This window comes from Heptranchias perlo, chromosome 2, assembly GCF_035084215.1.
Source record: "Heptranchias perlo isolate sHepPer1 chromosome 2, sHepPer1.hap1, whole genome shotgun sequence".
Taxonomy (NCBI): Eukaryota; Metazoa; Chordata; class Chondrichthyes; order Hexanchiformes; family Hexanchidae; genus Heptranchias; species Heptranchias perlo.
In genome coordinates, this window is record NC_090326.1 from 139,969,262 (window position 1) to 139,988,836 (window position 19,575).

The 19,575-nt window shown below is 43.3% G+C and overlaps 1 long non-coding RNA gene across 1 annotated transcript; it reads left to right on the forward strand.

The window, feature by feature from the left end:
* Nucleotides 1–18,082, forward strand: LOC137334431 (uncharacterized). The gene is made up of 3 exons (XR_010966153.1): nucleotides 1–90; nucleotides 5,765–5,926; nucleotides 17,475–18,082. It is a non-coding gene; the product is annotated as an uncharacterized lncRNA (long non-coding RNA).
* Nucleotides 18,083–19,575: the final 1,493 nt, after the last annotated feature.

Sequence of the window (19,575 nt, forward strand, 5' to 3'; positions counted from 1 at the left end):
GGAGAGTAAACAAAATTTGACTCTGTTGACTGTCAGCAGCAGTTACTGATCCAGTGGGAGATGCCTTAGGTAATTGGCTCTGAAGGAGAGGTGAGATTTATTGTAAAATAATTTGATTTCATTTTAAAATTAATTTTAAATGAGGATAAGTTGTACAGTCCTTTCAAAATGCACTTTATAAAACTGATTGTCATTTTAAGAGTGTCCACCAGAGGTTTAATGTACAAATGTGCCATGTGTTGTGATACTTGGCCATGCAGAACAGAACGTCCCAGATTTTGATTGCTGGAGGGACCTTGGAGTGCATGTCCACAGATCCCTGAAGATAGCAGAACAAGTAGATAAGATGATTAAGAAGGCATACGGGATACTTTTTTTTTATTAGCTGAGGCACAGAATATAAGAGCAGAGAGGTTATGTTAGAACTGTATAAAATACTAGTTAGGCCACAGCGTGAGTACTGCGTACAGTTCTGGTCACCACATTACAGGAAAGATGTGATTGCATTAGAGAGGGTACAGAGGAGATTTGCAAGGATGTTGCTGGGACTGGAGAATTTTAGCTATGAGGAAAGATTGGATAAGCTGGGGTTGTTTTCTTTGGAACAGAAGAGGCTGAGGGGAGATTTACTTGAGGTGTATAAAATTATGAGGGGCCTAGATAGAGTGGATAGGGAGGACGTATTTCCCTTAGCAGAAAGGTCAATAACCATGAGGCATAGATTTAAAATAATTGGTAGAAGGATAAGAGGGGAGTTGAGGAGAATTATTTTCACTCAGAGGGTGGTGGGGGTCTGGAACTCACTGCCTAAAAGGGTGGTAGAGGCAGAAACCCTCATTGCATTTAAAAAGTACTTGGATATGCATTTGAAGTGCCGTAACCTACAAGGCTACGGATCAAGAGCTGGAAAGTGGGATTAGGCTGGATAGCTCTTTTTTAGCCGGCACAGACACAATGGACTGAATGGTCTCCTTCTGTGCCGTAAATTTCTATGATTCTATGATCCTATGGTCTATGTTGATGTGGAGCAGGACATCACTGGGGAACACTGACCTCAGCTTCCGTGGGCGAGGATAGGGTTCCTACTCCTGATCGCTACCCAGTGACTCCAGTTAGAATGTGTATGTGTAGGGACATTGGGTGATTAGTCTCAGGTTCAGCTATGCTGCTCTCCATGATAAAATACCGATACTCATTGTCGACATTCACACGTGAAGAATGACCTCCTGGGTGAGATACTGGAGTCCTTGCAACCATATTCCAACAAGATTCAGTGCTTTCAGGAAAGAAGAGAAATTTGGAGGAATAAGTACTTGAAAATATAGAACCCGAAAATCCCCAGCCTATAATCCGGACAATTACGTCAGGATGGAGTACGCTAGGAATCTCCAGCGTAGACCCTGCTGGAATATATGGTGTCAGTGGAAAATCCCGTCATCAAAATATCCAAGGCAGGAACTGGCGTCATGAGTGCCTGTCAGCCCAAATAAGCTGGAAAGTCTGGCATCTGCTGTTGGCCGGGGGCATCCCCCCCGAACCCCGCCCCCCACCACCGAAGAAAGATTTCATGTGCCCTTCAGTCCCCTTTGTAAAGAGGCCACTAATGTCAATAGAAGAAAAAATATATTACCTGTCTTCAGGGTCCAGGCCACGACCCAAGCCAGGACCCCCGAGGTGGGCTCCTACTGATCGTGAGGCTTATACCCCAACCCCTCCCTTTCTTCTTAGCATATTAGCCTCCAAGTATAACCCGGCATTCTTCAAGGCCAAGATAACAGGGACTTCTAATGTGGGGAGTAGCCATCTCCCCACACCCCTGTGTCACTGCTCTGGTAAGGGGTGGGCGGAGGCTTTGCCCTTTACAAGAACACTTGAGAACTCCCAACACATGCCAGGAGCTGGAATATCCAAGTTCCAGCCAAATTTGAAGCCCTTTCCGCTCTACTCCTGCTGGAATTGCCATGCAGTTGTGCCAGAAGCGTCATGGAATTTCAGCCCCATATAGTTTTAGGGGACTAAGTGGTGCAGTGAGTTAGTCACTAGCCTTTCAGCTCTGCGACCTAGATTCAAATCCAGTATCAGACATGATGGGATGAACAGGTACATTAGTATTGTGGTTATGGCCCTGGACAAACATCCTAGAGATCATGCGTTCAAATCCCACTATGGCAAGTTTGAGCATTCCTGGCAACTTATGGGTGGCACCATAAAATTGACCATGAAAACTACTGGATTGTTGTAATCCAACTGTTCACTAATGTTCTAATGGCCCAATCTGTGGAGCCTGCCCTTATTGTCCTCTCAAGCCTGTCAAAGTGAGAAGAGATGGTGTCCAGATCCCAGCAGGAACCCGCCGGTTTTAGTTAGATTCCAACCCGCCCGCAGCAGAATGAGGCCAGGGTGATTTTAACTGCCAGGGCCTCATTAACATGCCACCAGTCGGCTTTCCAGGTGGCAGGAAGTTGCTGCTGGCGTACAGAAAGTCCAACAGCCTTTGGACCCTCAGGTAATTGTGAGGACCGAGGGTCTGGGGAGGGTCTCGCAGTAGGGACCGAGAGAAAGGGAGTCTGGGGGAGGAGAGGCCTAAACTTTCCTTGTGGAGCCCGGAGAATTTAAAAAGCTTACCTTGAACAGCCTCTTCTGCTTCCAATCTTCTTCTGACTTGAATTTACCTGGTGGGAATGCTGCAGCAGCTTCCCCACTCAGGTCAGAGTTAAAATAACGGTCGGGGTCCAATTATGTCATCGGACCACATTCTGCATATTTAAAGGACCCTGCCAGCTTCAGATAAGTGCCTTTGCTGCGTCCTCAGAAGAACAGGTTAAAGGGGAAGATGGCAGGATCCAGGTTGGATGTCGGCAGATAAGTCATCCAGTCTTCACTGGGCAGATAGGGTTAAAATCGGCTCCTTAATTTGCAAAGCTTGAGTCAGATGGTGCACTCTTACCTCTGATTCAGAAGATTGTGAGTTTAAGCCCCACTGCAGGATTTGAATACATAATGTAAATTGACATAGTGCAGCACTGCTTGATGCATCAGTGCATGGACGATGACAACAGCAGCAGCAACAACAACAAGAACAATAGCAATAACAGCAACAATAACAGCAACACCACCAGCAGCAATAGCAACAACAGCAACAACAACACCACCACCAGTAACAGCAACAACAAACCATCAGCAGCAGCAGCAGCAACAACAACAACAGCGAAGTGCATTTATATAGTACATTTAACGTAGAAAAATGTCTTAACCCACTTACCAGAAGCGTGATCAGACAACAATGGATGCTGTGCCAAAGAAGCAGATATTAGAAGGGCGGTGGATTTTAAGGACAACTGACTAATTTGGCAAATGTCACCAGCAGTGGCTTGAAATGACCTGGAAGCATACAGTTCAATGCTGTAGTGACTTTTAACCACAACAGGTAGGATTGTCCCTGTGCTGAAGGTCATCTGCAGATCATCTTCCAGTATACAATGGTAACTGCCTCCCTGCTGAATTGTAGACAACAAAGGCAGGCCTTTTCATGACATAAAGTTCCTGAGCTGCCTGTGGTTGGGCTTCAGACGTCTACCAGACCTGCTCCACTTAGGATTTTAGGCATGGATGTGGCCTTACAAGTGGCAACCACCGAAAAATAAGTTTAAAAAAATAACTTTAATGTGGCGCCGGGAGGAGCAGGAGTGTTCCTCCGGGCTCCATGGCAGTCCTGGAGGCCACTGCGAGCCGCAATCGTCCGCCTCCTGTTTTCCTTCCCCGCTCTTGGATTTACCTGAGGGCTGCTGCTGGTGGAAAAGCGGCGAGGCACCGGTAGCTCGCAGCAATTATTAACATGAGGCCCGAGGCTCAGCTAGCCTCGGGCCTTCCTGCTTCGTGTGCATGGTACATGTGCGTCATCAGTTATGCACTGGAAAGCGGGCAATAACAAATTTTCCCCCAACCACTTTGCACACTTTAAGCAAACATACAAAACCACACAACAGAATAAACAATACAGCTAAATAAATCAAAAGAAGAAACACTCTGTTGAAATAAATGTGCGAGTCATTCAAACTTTGCCACAATGAGTGTTAATTATCATTTTTTCTTATTTTCTGTTTGTTATTTTCTCCTTCCTTTTATATTACTTTTGAGCAAGTTTGTTTGTCTTCCCTCTGAATTACACGTCATTATTGAGAGAGGAGATAAACGACCTGCTCTCTGATAACATAAGAGCATAATATAAGAACATGAGAAATAGGAGCAGGAGTAGGCCAATCGGCCCCTCGAGCCTGCTCCACCATTCAATAAGATCATGGCTGATCTGATCCTAACCTCAAATCTAAATTCATGTCCAATTTCCTGCCCGCTCCCCGTAACCACAAATTCCCTTTACTTCTAGGAAACTGTCTATTTCTGTTTTAAATTTATTTAATGATGTAGCTTCCACAGCTTCCTGGGGCAGCAAATTCCACAGACCTACTACCCTCTGAGTGAAGAAGTTTCTCCTCATCTCAGTTTTGAAAGAGCAGCCCCTTATTTTAAGATTATGCCCCCTAGTTCTAGTTTCAGACTAACTACCATACTGCTGTCTAAACACAATGTCCATTAGACTGTCATGGGTTAAGATATCTTCAGTTTTATCTCACCTCTGCTCGATACAGGCCGACTGAGATGCGGAACCTCAGAGTTCACATAAAACCATCTTCTGCCTGTCTGTGGACCAGAACTTTAGCGTATTGATGCATTCAGTTGCCAAATAGCTGCCATCATTAAAACTAAACAATAGAAGATGTAGAGGGGATAAAAAGAAAACAATGTGCCAATCTGAAATAAAAACTTTAAAGTCAGGATTGTCACTGGAGGAATGAAGGAAGAAGTTAGATGAAATGTTTTCACACAGAGTGTTATTGGAACACGGAATGCTTTAGCACCAATGGCTATTGAGTCAAAGATTGTAACATTATTTGAAAAGAAATTAGGCAAATATTTGGAAAGGAAGAATATAAAAGGATATGGAGAAAGAGCAGGGAAATGGGATTAGACAGCTCCAGTTGGAGAGCTAGCCCCTACCCAGACATAATGGTCCAAATTACTTCCTTCTCTGCTGTATTTTTTACGATTCCACGAAAAATAGAAAATTCTGGAAATACAAAGCAGGTTCCTTCAGTATCTGAAAAGAGAATAGTTGGGTTAATGCATCAGGTGTAGACTTATATGAGCTCATGCAGGGAGTCTGCTTGTCACCAAGGTTACCCAGCCACCTAACATAATTGCAAAATTCTGCTGCTTTTATTAAATGCCATAGAAACTTTTAAGTGAAAGCATCAGCGAGGGATGAATTACAGATGTGCATGGGTCCCCTGTTGGACATTGCAAAGCAAAAATAACTTGAGTTAGGTCTGTAATTCACCAATGGCCATTTGTTATTTCACTGTACATGTAAAAGATACTTCACTGTGCAGTCTTGGTAGGAATCAATTGGGAAACCAGCTGTTGTGGACTCACCTTCAATATTAATCACCATAATAAGTAGGAAAACAAAATCACGTAACACGCAAGAGATAAGATCTATGATTACTTTACGCAGTTTGCCAGTGTGCTGACAGGGTTTCCTCTATATATTTCTTTGGTAATATTTCTTGGTTTTGTTGCCATAGCTTGTGGTTTCTTTTGTTTGTGGGGGATGATGTCACTGGTGCTGTGATGTGTCTGAGGTCAATACCCTCTGGTCTATAATTATAAATCTCACTGTTCTTATTGGAAAATGAAACTGGTTTAGGACAGCGGCAGATGGAAGCAGAACCGGAATAGAGAAAATGAGACAGGAAGGAAGTTAGGTGCATGGATCAGAATAACCAATCGGGAAAACTACAGAGAGCAGTTGGGGCTGTGAGTTTTGGACATTCTTAGGAGAGCTGTAAAATAACTCTGAAATTGAAAGGTAAGACTTGTAAACCTCTGTTCTTTACAACTATTTATTATTACCCATCAATTGCTTGTCCCCTGTAATAATGAAAGGAAGATGGCCTCCCACAGCTAGGTGTGGAAACAGTGTTCTGCTAGCAAAGCCGTCTGTAGCTTCCGGTGCCCTACAGACCAGTGCATTTGTATTGGAGCTTTGGGACTGATTTTGACAGCAAAGCAACAAGGTAAATGGGGTATCAGGTGAACTTGACAAAAGTCTCACTGGCCAAATGGGAAGGAAATACTTTAAAATACTTTACCAGCCCTTAAACAGCTTATAACCTCTCCCAGTCACACCATCACCCGAGCTCCAAAATTCAGCGGCGGGAACATGCGAAAACAAAAAATTGTTTTTGCAGATGTTACAGGATAGAAAGGGAGGACTGCAAAAGGAAGTCAATCCTCAAAGGGCCATTAGCAAAAAGGACTGAAAGAAAGCTTATGCTGTGAACCAAAATGTTGAAGAATATGCATTTTCTTTTGTAAAGAATATTCCATTGTTCTAAGATTTTCAATGGAGGAGAGACATTCTTCTGAGTGCCCATCAATTTGTCTGCTGAGGAAATGATTTTATGGAAACTAAGCCAATGGATAGGGAAGCTGGGAGTTGAGATGTAATGTAGTTTATTGTTTGTGTGCACTGAGCCATGGGTTTTCTTTACAAACCTGTATGGTATTCATTCCCACTACACCCTATGAAGTTAAGAATATACATCTGCAAATTCAATAGTGGGAAGTAGATTCAATAGTAACTTTCAAAGGGGAATTGGATAAATACTTGAAGGGGAAAAGCTATGGGGAAAGGGCAGGGGAGTGGGACTAATTGGATAGCTCTTTCAAAGAGTTGGCACACGCACGATGGGCCGAATGGCCTCCCTCTGTACTGTGAGATTCTGTGATTCTATGATTCCATGAAATGTGCCTTTTATGAATATGAACTGATGCAGGATATTTTTTTTGCCACCTGGAGATGCTAACTCCTTTTTGGGATCTAGTTCTATTGACATCAGCAGCCCTCTGGTGCGTTGCCCAAGGGGCCACTTTTCATTTGTGAGCCTGGTGAGAGAGAGAGTATTGGCAGGCTATTCAACTGTGGAGGGTGTCACATAAAACCCAAACCTATCCTCACCTGAAGTCCACACACAAACATTTTCTAGCAAGGGTCACTGGAGAGAAAAATTTCTTTACACTTTTTTCAAACACTTACGAGGTCTGTGTGATATTTGTGTAAAATAAATGGTTTAATGGATGTTAAATATGAACTTGCATTCAGAGAGCAGCTTATCATGTCTCTCAGAAACATCTCAAACAATAAATTACTTTGAATCACTATCGTCACATCGCCACTGTGGTGACCATTTTAAACACAGCAAGATCCCATAAACAGAAACAAAATGAATGACCAATGTTTTTTTGATGGTGTTGAGAGAAAAATGTTGGGTAAAACTCTGCGAAAACTGTCTACTATGTTTTAGATAGAGGCATGGGATTTTTAACATCCACTTAAACAAGGCTTTAGTTTGACATCTCATCTGGAGGCATTTATTGCTCAACCCCAGTTGCCCTGAGAAAGTGGTGGTGAGCCATCTTCTTGAACTATTGTGTAGCGATTTGAACAACTGAATGGCTTGCTTGGCTACGTCGGAGGGCAGTTAAGAGTCAACCATGTTGGTGTGGGACTGGAGTCACATATAGACCAGACCCGGGTAGGGACTTCAGGTTTCCTTCCCGAAAGGACATTAGTGAACCAGTTGAGTTTTTAGTGACATTCCGACAGCTTCATCGTCACTTTTTTACTGTTACCAGTCTATTTAAAAATATTTCCAGATATTCTTTTTAACTGAATTCAAATTCTCAAACTGCCATATTGGGATTTGAACTCATGTTCTCTGGTTTATTGGTCTAGTAACATAACCATTAAACTACCATACCCTTTATTGAAGTGCGAAGAGTAGTTTTGAAGCCTCAGTGTTAAAGTTTAATTGCAATGCAAATCCCAACACTACAGAAGGTTGAGGAGCAAGTATTGACATCAAGCTGGAATTTGCAAAACAGTGGCTTTAACTGTAAGAGTTGTGCAACAACGCACAAAGTACAAATTTTAGTGCTGACTTTTCTGCTATGCAAAGGAAACTTATAAGCCCTTTTCATGTGTTCACTGAATACGTCTTAAACGATAATATAAAAAAACAATTTCAACTCACAGTGACTGGCAACAGGATTGTTTCAAGCTCCACTTCAAGACTTCAGTACACAATCTAGGCTGACCCTTCAGTGCAATACTGAGGGGATGCTGCACTGTCAGGGATGCAATGCCTCCAGTTTATAGTTGTTTTTGCAGCTGTCAGGATGAGGTAAATACTTTTAAAATTAAGGACATGCGATAATTGGGACTTGGAACTTGGGTCCAGTTGAACCATTTGTGAAGAAGGCTTACACCCAAAACATGAACTTACCTTTCTGCCACACTTGCCAGGTTTTCAGATACTCATCCCAGCAACTTCTTCTCTCTGCTCGCTATTTTGCTTGTGTTTCTGGCCTGTCCTTCCACTTTGTTTCATCAAATCTGTCCTAGTAAGCTTGGGAAAATCCATCCTCCCACATGCTCAGTGGAACTGGTGATGTTGCAGAAATGTGGGAACTTTAAATCATTGATTATGATTTGCGGGGCTATGGGAAAAGAGCAGGGGAATGCGACTAATTGGATCGCTCTTTCAAAGAGCCGGCACATTCACGATGGGCCGAATGGCCTCCTTTTTTTTTATTCGTTCATGGGATGTGGGCGTCTCCGGCAAGGCCAGCATTTATTGCCCATCCCTAATTGTCCTTGAGAAGGTGGTAGTGAGCCGCCTTCTTGAACCGCTGCAGTCCTCATGATGAAGGTTCTCCCACAGTGCTGTTAGGTTGGGAGTTTCAGGATTTTGACCCAGCGACGATGAAGGAACGGCGATATATTTCCAAGCTGGGATAGTGTGTGACTTGGAGGGGAACGTGCAGGTGATGTTGTTCCCATGTGCATGCTGCCCTTGTTCTTCTAGGTGGTAGAGGTCGCGGGTTTGAGAGGTTTTGTCGAAGAGTTGCTGCAGTGCATCCTGTGGATGGTACACGCTGCAGCCACTGTGCGCCGGTGGTGAAGGGAGTGAATGTTTAGGGTTGTGGATGGGGAGTCAATCAAGTGGGCTGCTTTGTCCTGGATGGTGTTGAGCTTTTTGAGTGTTGTTGGAGCTGCACTCATCCAGGCAAGTGGAGAGTATTCCATCAAACTCCTGACTTGTGCCTTGTAGGAAAGGCTTTGTGGAGTCAGGAGGTGAGTCACTCACCGCAGAATACCCAGCCTCTGACCTGCTCTTGTAGCCACAGTATTTATGTAGCTGGTCCAGTTAAATTTCTGGTCAATATGACCCCCAGGATGTTGATGGTGGGGGATTCGGCGATGGTAATGCCGTTGAATGTCATGAGGAGGTGATTAGACTCTCTCTTGTTGGAGATGGTCATTGCCTGGCACTTGTCTGGCGAGAATGTTACTTGCCAGTTATCCTTCTGTGTTGTATGATTCTATTAGCAACAAATGCAAACAAGCACAAACTGGGTCTGAAATGCTGATTGTCTGCACAAAGTAAAATGTTTGGCAGGTATGCGCTCTCCTCTCCTTCTCTCAGTTGTTCGCCTTTATCTGCTTACTCTCTCTATCACCTGGCTGCTCTATTTCACTTGTTGGTTTCTGCATCATCTAGCTTCTCTATCACTTGTTTTTCTGTCTGTCGCTTGCTTTGTTTCGCTTGCTTGTTTCTATCTCCACCACCTACTTTCTTTCTCGCTTGCTTCTCTCCCGTTTATCTGGTTTCTCTCGCTCGCACACTTGTTTCTCTCCCCTTCACCTGCTGTCTCCGTCTTTTTATCACCTGACTTCTTTATTCAATCCATCTCTTTCCCTTGGATTGCCACTGTTTGCTAAGTCGAAAACCAAACAGTGAGCTGGAAAGAGGCAGTGTAGGGAGTAGGATCATGGCTCAAGTTCCAATGTTTCCTTCGCTACGGATTGAAAACATATTATAGTGTCCCCAATGGATCAGTGAGTGTGTCCAATATTAAAGCTAGAGAAAGTCCCAGGTTCAATCCCCAGACTGTCCTAAATCAGCTGAGTTCAGCCAGGGTACTACAAATAACCAATGGCTCTTTATCATAAAATACAGAAGGAAGTGTGGCGAAAAAGCATTAGATTTTTCATCCAGGGGTTCACAATAGCATAACTAAATGTATCAACTGTATTTCATTTTAATGCTGTCATTGAAGTTTTCACTGGAAGGCCTCACCCTCTATTGCTGCTCCCATTCCCCACCACACCACGCTATGCCACCCACCACATCCCACCTGAAAGGAAAGAAGAAAAAGGCAGAGTAGCAAAAATAAGAGTTATGGGGAGAAAGGCAGAAGAGGAGACAGAGAGAGAAACAGCACCATGAAGACAGCAGGGACAGGTGAAAATATTCCCTGATCTAACATATGCAACAACATGGGAGATCTATACACACACACGCACAAACATACACAGACATACACACTCACACACACACACACACACACACACACAAACCAGTGTCGTCGTCATCAAACCTCACCTTGAGAGCTGTGTCCAATGCTGGTCACCGTGAAACAAGGGTGACATTCAAGCACTGGAGGCAGTGTAGAGAAGAGCCTCACGCTGATCCCCAGTGTTAGGGATTTGAGTTATTAGGAAAGACTGGAAAAAATGGAGAAACCTGGGCTTTTCAGCCTGGAAAAGAGGTGTCGGAGAAGTGATCACATGGAGGTGGATAGTAAATGATATGGTAAAGGTTAATGTGGAATACTTTAAAACTAAACTGCGGGAGTATGACAAGGGGGCACAGGTTCAAAGTAGTAAAGGATAATTTTAGGATTGATATCAGGAGGTTTTTCTTCATGCAGACAGTGATCAACACTTGGAATGGACTTTCAGGCAAAGTGATGGAGGCAAAAACCCTGGAATCATTTAAGAAACAATTAGATGCAGCAATAGGGGGAGTGTAGAATGGTCCTGGATGAATGAGTTAAGATGGGCTGAATGGCCTTTCTCATTCATTAGTTTCTTATATATATAATATAAAGTACAGTACATTGCATTTCATTCTGTAATAACACCATTACTCACAAGAGGGCACCAATAGCTGAATGGTGAATGGGCCACAGGAGTGAATTCTGCAGATGCAGTCTTTTTTTAAATTTTAAACCTTCTCTTCAATCCCCCCACCCCATCATCTCCTGAAAGTGTTGACTCCATACTGTGGTGTGGGTTCAGTGGATGCCAGACACTCTCTGGTACCTTGCTGAAGTGACCATTTCTCATTTGTGAACTCTTGACATTGAATGTCAGTGAATATTCAACCGCGAGGCCCAATCTTAGTCTCGTGGGACATTCAAAAAAGCCCATTTTCATTATAGATTATTGGATAGTGATCAGAAGTGGGAACCCTAGCTAAGTTCCCCCTTCTAACCCAGGGATGTGAGGCCAATTGTAGGGCCTCCACCAAGATCAATCAGCACAGCACAGACTGGGGGTTGAACCTGGCACCATCCTGCTCTCACGCTAGATAAACTCACTGACCCATTTGGGAATCCAATTTTTCTATATTGAAAACACTTTTAATTGTATTGCAGTACAGTAAACAGATTTGAAAGTAGTTCCATTTCAACCAGACAGCAGATTCCTGTATCATGTGATTCACGTGGGTACAGTAGCATAGTGGTTATGATACTGGACTAGTAATCCAAAGGCTGGGACTAATAATCTATGCATTCAAATCCCACCACAGCAGCTGGGGAATTTTAATTCAATTAATTTTTAAAAATCTGGAATAAAAAAAACTAGTATCAGTACTGGTGGCCATGAAACTACCGGATTGTCGTAAAAATCCATTTGGTTTACTAATGTCCTTTAGAGAAGGAAACCTGCCATCCTTACCCAGAGACAAAAGCAAACCAAGCCCAGTCGACCCTGTAAAGTCCTCCTTGCTAACATCCGGGGACTCATGCCAAAATTGGGAGATCTGTCCCAAAGACTAGTCAAGCAACGGCCTGACATAGCCATACTCACAGAATCATACCTTTTAGCTTCCATCACCATCTCCTGGGTATGTCCTGACCCACCAGAGGTGGTGGTACAGTGGTATACAGTCAGGAGGGAGTGGCCCTCGGAGTCCTCAACATTGACTCCAGACCCCATGAAATCTCATGGCATCAGGTCAAACATGGGCAAGGAAAACCTCCTGCTGATTACCACCTATCCCCCTCCCTCAGCTGATGAATCTGTCCTCCCGGGTGGGGGACCTCTAGCACTACAGCAGGGATGTTGTCAGGGCCCATAGCCTTTGCTGTATCCAGTGCACTCAGCCGTTTCTTGATATCACGTGGAGTGAATCGAATTGGCCAAAGACTGGCTTCTGTGATGGCAGGGATATCGGGAGGAGGCCGAGATGGATCATCCACTCAGCACTCCTGGCTGAAGATGGTTGCAAATGCTTCAGCCTTGTCTTTTGCACTCAGGTGCTGGACTCTGCCATCGTTGAGGATGGGGATGTTCATGGAGCCTCCTCCTCCCGTTAGTTGTTTAATTGTCCACCACCATTCATGACTGGATGTGGCAGGACTGCAGAGCTTTGATCTAATCCTGTTGGTTGTGGAATTGCTTAGCTCTGTCTATAGTATGTTGCTTCCGCTGTTTAGCATGCATGTAGCCCTGTGTTGTAGCTTTACCAGGTTGGCACCTCATTTTTAGGTATGCCCAGTGCTGCTCCTGGCATGCTCTTCTACACTCCTCATTGAACCAGGGTTGATCTCCTGGCTTGTTGGTAATGGTAGAGTGAGGAATATGCCGGGCCATGAGGTTACAGATTATGCTGGAATACAATTCTGCTGCTTGCTGATGGCCCACATCGCCTCATGGATGCCCAGTTTTGAGCTGCTAGATCTGTTCTGAATCGATCCCATTTAGCATCCCAGGTAGTAGTGCCACACAACACGTTGGATGGTGTCCTCAGTGTGAAGACAGGACTTGGTCTCCACGAGGACTGTGCAGTGGTCACTCCTACTAATACTGTCATGGACAGATGCATCTGCGACAGGTAGATTGGTGAGGATGACGCCAAGTAGGTTTTTCGCTCACCACCTGCTGCAGGCCTTGTCTGGCAGTTATGTCCTTCAGGACTCGGCCAGCTTGGTCAGTAGTGGTGCTACTAAGCCAATCTTGGTGATGGACATTGAAGTCCCCCACCTAGAGTAAATCCTGTGCCCTTGCTACCCTCAGTGCTCAACATGGAGGAGGACTGATTCATCAGCTGAGGGAGGGCGGTCAGTGGTAATCTGCAGAAGGTTTCCTTGCTCATGTTTGACCTGATGCCATGAGATTTCAGCTATGTCAGGCTGTTGCTTGACTAGTCTGTGGGACAGCTCTCCCAATTTTGGCACAAGTCCCCAGATGTTAGTGAGGAGGACTTTGCAGGGTCGACTGGGCTTGGTTTGCCTTTGTCGTGTCTGGTGCCAGGTGGTCTGTCCGGTTTTATTCTTATTATGACTTTTTGTAGTGAGGTTGTACAACTGAGTGGCTTACTAGGCCATTTCAGAGGGTGATTAAGAATCAACCACATTGCTGTGGGTCTGGAGTCACATATAGGCCGGACCAGGTAAGGATGGCAGGTTTCCTTCCCTAAAGGGCATTAGTGAACCAGATGGGTTTTTATGACAATCGGTCTACCATTACTGATACTAGTTTTTTAATCATTCCAGATTTTATTCAATTAATGGAATTTAAATTCCCCAGCTGCCGTGGCAGGATTTGAGCTTATGAACGCCAGATTATTAGTCCAGGTCTCTGGATTACCAGCCCAGTAACATAACCATTATGCTACTGTACCCGCGATTTAAGGTGATTGGCAAAAGAACCAAAGGTGCATGAGGAAAAACTTTTTTATGCAGCGAGTGTTAGGATCTGGAATGTACTGCCCGAGGGGGTGGTGGAGGCAGGTTCAATTGTGGCTTTCAAAAGGGAACTGGATAAGTACTTGAAAGGAAAAAACTTGCAGGGCTACGGGGATAGGGCAGGGGAGTGGGACTAGCTGGATTGCTCTTGCATAGGGCCGGCACGGACTCAATGGGTGGAATGGCCTCTTTCCATGCTGTAACCTTTCTATGATTCTATGTTTCTACCTTTTTTTCTGGCTGGTGCTCCCTGTGCCCTATAATTCCGGCTTCGTCCAATGTCCTCCATTGCGCGGCCTAACCTTGTCTGCTCTGTGGTTTGCTATACCACCTGTGAGATTTCTGTCACTACCCACTGTGATCACTGACTCCCGCTTTTCCAAAGGTGGCTGATTGGTGGTCTTTTACTGCTGGTTTCAGTTTTTTGAACTTCCCAGGCTGAAGGATTAGTAAAGGCTGCTCCCTTATTCAAAATTTAAAGCAGACTTTTCATTCTACCAATGAAGGAACAACCTTTTCTAATCTTCCGGGCAGTTGAAAATGCTGAAATGAAAAACAGAAGAAACATACTCAAGTGCACAAATAGAAAATAGCTGGATCTGGGCTTCGATGGCCAGAGTATGGGAGCTTACAGGTTGGATCTGGCCCATGGATACCACTTGTCGAGGCTCTGACATGAAAGCTAGCTGTTTGTGGAAGGTGCCAGACAGCTGGTGGTACTACTGTGCCCTTTTATTAAAGAAAGGAGAACATTGAAAATCGAAGGGCGGTGCGATGCTCTTGCTACAACATAGTGATTTTATCGAGTGCCAACATGCCAAGGTCATGTGATAGGGTTGTTGTAAATAATTTCTACAAGTAGTGCCCCACACACCATCAAATACTCATTTTCATACTCCTGACTCTCCTATGGTTGCACAACGTCCCAAAAGCACCACTATGCAGCGAGTTGTTATGATCTGGAATGCACAGAAAAGGATGGTGGAAGCAGATTCAACAATAACTTTTAAAAGGGAATTGGATAAATACTTGAAGGGGAAAAATTTTCAGGGCTATGTGGAAAGGGTAGGGGAATGGGACTGAATGGATAGCACTTTCAAAGAGCTGGCACAGGCAAAATGGGCCGAATGGCTTCCTTCTGTGCTGTATCATTCTATGATTCTCTAAATATATGAGAGAGCTAACTAGGGGGGTTCATTTGCTGAACCACCAGTTGAAATTAAAACTCTAGTCATATTAGATATTTGATAACACTAAACAATTTTTATACATATATGTGTGATTTCCCCTCCCCTGAATATCTGTACTGCTCTGTGACTGACACAAATGCAAGACTCCACAGAGGAGCCTTATTAACAGGATTGTTTAGAAAATAAATTGTTGGAAAAAAAACAGCTGCCTGGGACACGTGGGATAAGCTCTTCCCATTCATAGTGCTTACCTCTAGAGTATCTTTAAGATAAACTCATAGCCTCCGGTATAAAGCTCCTTAGTAACATGTCTTTCCCACAAGTAAAGTTTGTATACAAATATCATGTAAAATCATCTCAGTTACAAATATCAATAAATAGTGAGGTCTTGTATGGAAAAATAACACTCATAAAAGTATTAGGACTTGGAATAAATCAGAACAATATAACAAGAATTTTTCATCTGGTATCAGATCTGCAGCTTGAATTGTACATGAAAAATTGAACCCAATGATAATTCAGTTTATTTCAGCTCAGTTTCTACAAGTAGAGGCATATTTTAGAGTTGGTTGCCAGAGAAACATTCACTCTGATCATGTTTATTTCTCCCTTTAAATCTGTTGTATATTACAGGCAAACATATCTGAAGTATTGGAACAAACTGGGATTTATATTACTTGGATAGAATCATGACTTCTAATAAAACGTACAATTATCAAATTAAGGTTAAGAAGTGAGCAAGCTCTAATTTCAGCAGCCAATGCTATTATTCTATTTGCGGGTTACTTGGAGGATTCTAAACCTTTAGTTCTTTGGATGTGCTCCACAGGGGGAAATCACAATGAGAAACAGCAGGACACATGGTTTAATCCATGGCAGAGGAAGTCCTCATACCATTGTGTGGCAAGATCACAAGAGAGCTATGAACTCACCAGTGAGATATATTCAGTACAGTATCCTTGTGTATATGTATGTAGCACCTTTAATGTTGCAAAACAACCTAAAACACTTCACATTCACTTTTTATGTGGTAACTTCACCCCTATCATTCACAAAACTCTGAGGAACTACATTATCCTTCCTGTTTGTGTGTGTGCGTGGGATGGAGAAGGATACTCCAACCCAGGGACACCTCTAGAGGCATCATTAATATTGCTCCATGCCCTTTAGTTCCCCTTCCATCCTTTTAATACATTCACGCCTATTGACACTTTATATTCTGTGTTATTTGGGCCATGCCCTATGGTTCCCCCCAAAAAGACACCATTATGTACTTAAAACGATGCCAGGTTATGGTGGTATAGGTTATAGTAACCTGCCTCATATCTGCTCCTCCAACTCTGCATTTCACTGAGAATTTCTTATGATACACCAGCCAACAGGACAAATATGTATTGGAGATTTGGGACCGTATTACTTTGCGAACCGTAGCCACTAGATGGCAGCAGTGACTAAACGGTGAACCCTGTCCGCTCAAACGAAATTTTCCCACAGATTCTTATAGCAACACTTTCTTCGATGATGGTATGATCAAGTCGTCGTTTTATTTTTAATGTAACCAGTACCGTTTCATTTTTTCCCCCAAATTTCAATTTTCTGTGCTGTGTCTTACAGGACGGGCCAGACTCGTCGTCACACTGGACACTGGAGAAAGTGTCGCAATATTCCTAACTTGCAATAGGAGATCATTTCAAGACATTTCTTTCTAATTATAACCCTGAAAAGTTTACGGACGATGTAACCTTAAATTTAGAAAGTACTGGCTGCAACCCAATAACCTTCATCTTAAAGGTCAAGTGAGGAGGTTTTCCACTTACTTTCCTGCAGTGTCAACTCTTTTTTTGCTGTAAATTCCTGCCCTGGTTGTTACTTTCCAACTCTGCAACCTTATGGGAGGTTCCACAGAGATTAATTAAAAAAAACATATAGAATTGGGAAATTGGATTCATTTGTTTTTTAAAAAATGATTCGTAATACAGGTAATATTGTCGCATAACTACGAGAAGAAGCCCACTGATAAGCGTGGAGACTTATTGCAGTCCCATCAACAATTATGTCTTGTACCAGTGATGGCACAATGCCAGAAAAGTTGGCAAAATAATTATTCCACATTCATATATGTCAGCTCATATAATCGGGAGCGGTCATCAGTTTATATATAAGTTGTCCTAAACAGGAAAGAAATACCCTGGGTTTTATTTCGAGGCAAATTACTTGTTTCTGTATGGGTTTGGGAACCACGCTATTGAATGACAATATGAATTGCGACGGGAATATTGAATATATGATACACACACACACAGACCACTATCGCCCTTATAATCATCAGTCTTCTTATTTCAGCTCCCGAACAATCTGCGCCTTCACTGTGACTTCGACCCTCATTTGGTCATAACGTGCAAAGATAGTTTGCTGGGAGAAATGTAATCATAAATACGTGGATATGCTAAAACCAGGAGATAGTGTTACCAGCGGCCTTGCAATGTTAAGGCAGACAGTACAATTAGCCCCTTGTTGCACAGCACATCGTCAGAAGCGAATGTCTCCAAGGCGTCCATGTACTACATGAAAAGAATCGCATCATTGTTGAGTGATAAGTTTGTAGAGAGTATGTTTACAGCGACTACATTTTTCACATGATTAATTTTGACAGTAGCTATAACTTGTTTAAACAAAACTAATTGCGCCGCTCGTGTGCCAAAAAAATGCCTCTGTTTATCGGTCTGTTTGGTGATTGTACAGTGCTACACTTGATTTTAACGTTTTGATGTGGTTTTTAATATATAAATGTTTTAAAAAATAAACCATCAGCTTTAAAACACTCAGTAAAGAGATTAGGAGGAGGAAAGAAGAGATAGAATGGGACTTCTCAAAATTTTAAAAGGATGCAATTTAACTCATAACTCGGGTTATTTGTCACTTGAGTTGTTTATTAAAAGTATTGAACTTTGGGTGACACGATTTGGAATGTGCATGAGTGTAAAGAACTTTCACATTACATCATGGGTCTCGCAGATCCCCAGAGCCACCAACTCACAGTAAGTCATGTGCTGCTCCCATTACATGGAATCCCCACTGGGATTTTTTACCAGTGCTTTGGGGTGACATTCCGCGGCTCCATCTATTTTCCCTCGTAAACTGCAAATCAATGGCCTTGTTTATCATCTGAATCTAAACTTCATCCTTTAAAGAGAAAGGTCTTGCTGTTGGCTGCATCTACACAGTTCAGAACAAATCCAAACAAAAACCTTGTTACACTTAAGGCCATATAAACTCCGCTTAATGAGCAAAACGTTTTTGTATACAGCAAACTGAGCAGATGATGATCGCACCTGCAGTAGTGAGCTGCCAGATTGTTTTCATGTATCCTGAGATTTATGTAAATATGAGAGGTTGTCAGGAATACAGGGAATTCTGTGATAAAATGTTTGGAGGGGGGCACTTTCTTTTTCCCGATAACCTGAAGTCTTGATGTACAATTCAGTTACTGCTTATATCATTCATAGGACCCAAGTCATCCCACCTCATGAAAGAAGGTACAGACACTGATTGAACTTTTCATTCGTATTGTGTGTATCTTTCAATAAATGAATGTCAGATGCGGCTCCGCAGCACCGGGCATGTTAAGAGCGGTTATTAGGCAGTATATTAATAGGGTATATTAAGCGGTATATTAAGAGGGTATATTAAGGGGGCATTTTAAAAGGGTATATTAAGAGTGTGTATCAAGAGGGTATATTAAGGGGGAGGGGTATATTAAGCATTACATTCATCACAGCCTGTGAAATTCGACTGTAAGGGTGCTGTTATTTTGTCACTTTCACAACGATGTTAAGTGATTTGGGGTGAGCATCAAGACAAAAGTGGCCGTTTAATTTAGGCGATCACCCAAAGCTTACGTCTCAGACCTCCCTCCCCCGCCCCCACCTCCTCGCAGGCCATTTCACACCCAGTGCAGTATAACTTCAACCTTAGATCCGGAGCTACAAAATCCATTTTCTTCTTTATATCCTTGTGAACTGCTTCATAGTTATTCATAACAATTACAATTCTGTAGTATTCAGGTCTGGAGTCCGAGTTTGGGCGAAGGGAGAGGGGAAGGGGATCTGGAAGGCGGCAAAAGCATGGTTAAAGAGAAGGGTCTTAAAGAAGTGTTTAAAGGCAGGAGAGAAGTGGCTAGGCAGAGAACGGAGGCAAGGTGACTGAAGGAGTCGCTGCCAGTGGTGGGAACAGTAAATAAGAAGGAGGCCAATGTTGGAGGACCGGAAGGTGCGCACAAAGGCATGGAATTGGTGGACCTGGTGGAGATGGGGAGTGACGAGACTGCGGAAGGATTTGAATGAAGGCAAGAATCTTAAAGTGATTTCTCTGAGACTTGAGAAGCTAGTAGAGCTTGTTGAAGACAGGGGCGATGGAGGGGTGGGCATTCGTGTGGGCGAGGACA